This window comes from Schistocerca piceifrons, chromosome X, assembly GCF_021461385.2.
Source record: "Schistocerca piceifrons isolate TAMUIC-IGC-003096 chromosome X, iqSchPice1.1, whole genome shotgun sequence".
NCBI classification, from domain to species: Eukaryota; Metazoa; Arthropoda; class Insecta; order Orthoptera; family Acrididae; genus Schistocerca; species Schistocerca piceifrons.
Window position 1 is genome coordinate 509,912,626 of NC_060149.1, and position 6,000 is coordinate 509,918,625.

The window sequence follows — 6,000 nt, forward strand, 5'->3', positions numbered from 1 at the left end:
TAGCCAGATTTTTTTTCTTGTTTTTCTACACAACAACTCTTTAACTACATCAGGTATTTTAAAAAGTGTTTAATTAAAGTTTGATGTGCAGTCCATATGCTTTAATGAATGATGATAGGTGTAGCCTGAACCTTCTTATCCAAAGCTGAGAATTTCGGAGTGAAGAAGAGTGATTATAACCCTCAGTTGAGCTACATCTTTCAGAATTTTTGTGTTTTACATTGCAGAGATGTATTTATAAATCACTAATACCATTATAGCCTTGCTTTTATTATTATTCAACTGACTGAATATATTCCTGTGAGAGTGGAAACTGTCATCAAGGCTAAGGGTGGGCCAACACTATATTGAATTCTAGCATTACCAATGGAGGGCACCACAAACTTGTTCATCACTCTCAGCCAGGTGTCCGGATACTTTTGATCACATAGTGTACATTGAGAAACCTTGATGACACAGTGACAAGAGGTTTGGAAACATCAATGCAATACTATAACGTGGATAACAACCATAGGAAAACATCCCCATACTTTGAAGATTCCTGTGATGGCTGTCAAATTCACCCTGATTAAGAAGAAATTGTTGAATTACAATGAATGAATGAGGGCATATTATTATATATGTGCTTGGTCAACTGGTGGCTGTGGAAGCAATGACGTTGCTTCCTCTGGGGAGATGTTTGCTTCTCCTCACAAAGAGAATGTGGGTAGATAGTCACTTTCACTGTCACAGATAGGTATAATTCTTCCTCAGTTGCTCTGTTTCTCCACACTGAATAGAACCTGGCAACAAGAAACCAATAGGCTATTTGATAAAATTGCTGGCAGGTGGCAATTGGATCAAAGGGAGTTTTATTCCAGAATATGACAGTGGCTGGGATAAATGCACAGCAGAAAAGAAGGGAACACAAGAATAGGGACTTCAACAAGCAAGCATAATAAGTAGCCAGAGATGTGGACAACAACACCGTTGAATTCTTCATTACACAATGAGAAAGGGAAACACTGACAAAATATAGTACCATTTACTTTCTTAAGGATTTATGGGAATCATTTAACAGAAAATTGAAAGTTTAATCATAATTTGAAAATAAGGTATATCTCTATTACTAGGAAGGTAGTTAGCATAACCATATTTTTTGACCATAGCCTAGCTCTGATAGGAAGCACACATGAACACACTACAGGTCTAATTCTCAAGCCCAAAGTATTGGTAAGTGATTGGAGAGAGTAAGGGTAGATGTAACGAGGATGAGAATGCATTTGGGGGGACTGAACTCCTGACATAAATCCTTTATAAATGTACGATGCTGAACTGTCTTAAAATGGGAACTAGCTTTGCCTCATATTATTTAAGCAACTATGTTAATAATTGTGCAATAAACATTTTTATTTGCTGTCTTTTGCAAGAATATTTTACTCATAAACATTTTCTGCCTATTTAGGTTATGCACAACAGAATTTGACCTATTAGCTGAGTAGTGTAGGTTCAATTGAGAACATCTACCACATAGTAAGAGAAGCACAGTTCAACAAATTGAGACCTGCACAGAAATGATTGGTGCAGGTGCTTAGTTCTCAAACTGATGCACATCTTACATTGTACTGTTAGTGAGTTGGCAAACAGTCTTGTGTATAGGTTAGATCACTGCAAATAGCAATTAGAAAAATACAGCCACTAAAAAACCCGCATAAACTGACTTAAATCCATAATCAGAAGGAGAAGTTATAAACCAAACCCATTGCTATCAAAAAGACAAGAGATTTAGTGGATGAAAACACACATAGTGAAGCTGACATTGTAAAATAAGGAGCACACAGAAAATTAAATACTGACCTTTATGAGTATGTAAAGATTAAAATCCATTGTTGTTGTTGATGAATGCAGTATTATCAGCATGGAAATCAAGAATCAATTATTCCATTTCATAGATTAGTTTTTCACAATGGACATGTTTCTTGTTGTCACCTTCATCAACAGTTCTTCAAAGTGCTACCCATTCTTGTTTGCCAAAGGAGGCAAGTTTTTTCTCAGCAAACTTCTAGACATCCACAAGTGAGACATGTTGTTAGCTATTCTGTTCTTTATTAGAGCTCATACCATTTCTATAACATTTCGTACTAAGTGATTTGATGGCTTCTAGAGAAGAGCCCCAGAAGTTTAGCTACAGAGAATATATATGTGGGTATTTAACTTTTTTATTAGAGCATATAATTCAATTTCTTTGCTTAACTGGTTGAATTAAACATTATATGAATAACCATGGTTTGGAGTCCATGTTATACTGTTGTTCCCACTACAACTGGCTGGATTTCAAAGGTCAAAGTTAATGTGCCTGTTGACAACTCAGTGCCCCAACTATTCAGTGAGTTACTCTTATCATCAGATTATTTAAATTCCGCTAAGGACTTTCTGTTATCACATTGACTACTTAGATTAGTAATTTAGCTCAGTGTTCTTGCTATTCAGTATTGGTGGTTTCTCATTCAGTTTGTTGTTAACGTGCACAGTCAAACTAAAGCAAGAGTTACTTGACAAGTTTTGTATCAGTTTCTGTTCCAGTCCCACACTAATAATATGTCGTGTGATGAGGGCCTCATGGCAGGTAGATCATTCACCTGGTGCAAGTCTTTCGATTTGACACCACTTCGGCGAATTGTGCATCGATTGGGATGAAATGATGATGATTAGGACAACACAATACCCAGTCCCTGAGTGGAGAAAATCTCTGACCTAGCCAGGAATCGAACCTGGGCCTTTAGGATTGACAGTCTGCCATGCTGACCACTCAGCTACCGGCGGCGGACAGTCCTACACTAAAACAACTATTCAGTCAATAAAGTTTCAACAATGCTGTACAGATTTTTTTAAAGTAAATGATAAAGGCTCAACTAATTACCTTGAAAAGTGTATAACATTCATGCTTATCTCCCATTTTACTCTCTTTCCTGAATATTAAAAATATATTAGAAACCAAACGAGACTTTCTTCCTGTAGAGGTAACCAGTTAGTAGTTTTCAGTTGATTAATTAATTCCTTGTGCCCTCCAATACTATTTGTTCCTACAGAGTAATTTGGTTACCTGCATTGCTTTCACTTGATCCATCTGGTCATTTATTTTGTTTAATGTGAGAACTGTGAACGTATTTTCCAGTGGTAGAAATGATGGCACTGCTATCTTGACAGCAATTTCTTATTTTGTGTAAGAAACAATATGTCTACTTTGTATATAAATGTTGAAAAAGCACCATATTATTATCAGATGTTTCTCTTCAGCTGGTAAGTGTCTACAAGTGAATTACACAATTGATTAATTACTTAAATGTGGCATAGACAGTATAAAAAACACCAACATACCTGAAGTCTCTACTGTGCTTTATAATGTAATGCCTCCTTTAAGTGACACATTTTCTTTCACTGAAAGAAGGAGTTGCTTCAGTGTTGTGGCAGTTTGTGTGTAATGTGGAAATTATGTACCAGTCTCGAGACAATTCGTTCATGAAGAATCTAAAACATTCTTCTCCCTTTTCCATATATTTCCTAGAGTAGAAAAGTTCTGGAAGCTACTTGCTCCTCACTCACTCACTGGAATGGGTCCCATTGTCTTGGGTACAGTTTTATAGTCTCATCACTGGATGACAGACAGTAAGTGAATTTAATGGCGATCTCGTTGGAATAAAGCGGTGGACTCACATGCAAGCCAAGAATGTGTCCTCTATGTGCAGGCAGTCTTTTCCTGTGTGAGCTATTGTAATTACTGCATTGAAACAGCAGTTTTTTGAGGTAATTATCACTGAAGGGAGTAACAAAATAACAAAACTTTTCTTTTATGTTCGGGAAAGGGGGAGAATTCTTTTCTTGTTGGCAGATAGGCAGTAATGTTGGGTTCTGTAATAGGTACTTGTGCTAAAAATTGTCTTAAATCAGTCAGCTGTCAACTGTGGAGAGGTGTCAGTTAGGTTTGAAGTGCCTGTTTTTATAAATTCTCTTTCATATGATCAGGTGTTTTTCAGTTGTGATCATATGAAAAGAACACACTGATATTAACCTATATGTCTTGTTTGGGAACACAGTAGCAGAAACCATCACTCTGTTTTATAAGGTGTACAGTGAGGAAATACCGATACTCAGGTTAATTTACAAGTACTTCTCTCATTTTAAAAGTGATTAATTTATATGATAAATATGAAACATGACTGTAATGCATGTCTATTGCCAAACAAACTTGTAGCAATAAAATTCATATTCTGTGTTTGTTTTCTGATGAAAGGGAGCCTTAAGTGTGAGTGTGTGCCGTGAATTTAAAGTGTAACCACAAATTGATTCTGAATTTTTGTCAAACATAATTACAGGTATTAAGACGTACTCGGTGTTTCCTACTGAGCAAGGTGATGCAGTGGTTAGCACTCTGGACTTGGATTTGGGAGGATGACAGTTCAACTCACCATCCAGTCATCCAGATCTGGGTTATCTGTGGATTTCTTTCCCCATTCTTGAAACAATCTGAGCTTCTACTCTGTCTGTAATGACATCGATGTTGATGGGATGTTAAACCCTAATCTTCCTTCCTGGTTCCTTTTTTCAATGTTTCTTCCAGTAAATGGTCACTCATTTATTCAGACTCAGGATTTAATTTAAATTTTCCAATGTAAATACATATCATTTGGTAACTAATGTTCTATTAAAGATACTTTGTTTTATGGCTGTTGTTACTGTATTTCATTGTAGCAAAAGGAATGTAGCATGGACACCACATGAGATGTAGCCAGCTCTAAGAGTGTCACATAATACTTCCCCATCAGCCTGTAAACTTCAGATTAGTTTCAGTGTATGAAAAAGGTAAAAGAAACAAAGGAAAACATCTTCTTACCAGGCTGCTGCAGCTCAACCATCTCAGATAGAAAGCTCAATAACTTTTAAAACTAGGAATGTGAAGAAAAGAGGTTTTTCAAATAACTGTACAGGAATGGATCCAGAACACTGGGTCTGTGGTCTGCCTGCATACCAGAAAATAACTTGGGTGACTGAAGTGAAATAGAGAATCATTTTGCAGTAAATGCCTCTCTCAACTATTATGTTGCTTGATTAATTCTCACACACACACACACACACACACACACACACACACACACACACACACACACACACACACACACACACACACACGGCTGCATTTTCCCAGCTGACAACACTAAACCATCACAGTAATTCAACTGATGGAGACTCCACTGGGTCCAGGAAGTTTGTTGTAGTTTAGTAATTTCAGCTGTTTCTCAATGTACACTATCTTCTCCGTGGCATGAGAATGGCAGTGGGGCAGCAGTCCTGGATTTTCCTTTGTAAATGAACATTTGAAAGTCAAATTAAACATTTCTGCTTTTGTCTTGCTACCTCAGTTTTAGTTCCAATGTCATTCATGAGTGTCTGGCACTAACTCGGGTGCTACTGAAAGCCATTATATTTATGACCAGAATTTCTTTGCCTCTTGTGAAGTGTCTTTCCATTCAGCAAATCTCTATCTACAGCCCTATGCTTTGTTTTGCACTTATTGTGCAATGTTCAGTGTTTCTTACTTACAGAGACTGTATACCAAACAGAGACCACCTTTGTGAACTGACCTACTATGAATATATCTGTCCAGTCATTAGTCAATTAGTCCTCTAAACTTGAATCATATTTTCATTTTTTGTAGTCCTGTCTTCCTCAGTTGCGTGTAATATTACGGTATATTGATAATTTTTACTTATGGACCGTAAGTGACAAAAATGTAAATTTAAATAACTAACATATGTACATATTTCAGGCCACTGATAATGCCTTGCAGAAAATAAAGGCGAAACGCGTATGGCACTAAAATTGTGTTTTATTCAGTTGCTGTCAGATGGCCCATAAGTAAAAATTATCAATATACCGTAATATTGAATCACATTTCTTATTCATGCTCCTGTCCAGCGCTTAATGCTTCACATTTCTACTTGAGATATGACACTACTGCCTCTT

The 6,000-nt window shown here is 36.7% G+C and overlaps 1 protein-coding gene across 1 annotated transcript in view; it reads left to right on the forward strand.

The window, feature by feature from the left end:
- LOC124721697 (WD repeat-containing protein 6) overlaps positions 1–5,797 on the forward strand; it is a 292,998-nt gene extending 287,201 nt beyond the window's left edge. The window contains exon 17 of the mRNA XM_047246781.1: positions 4,353–5,797. The gene's annotated coding sequence lies outside the window, so the exon portion shown is untranslated. The remainder of the gene's footprint in view (positions 1–4,352) is intronic.
- Positions 5,798–6,000: the final 203 nt, after the last annotated feature.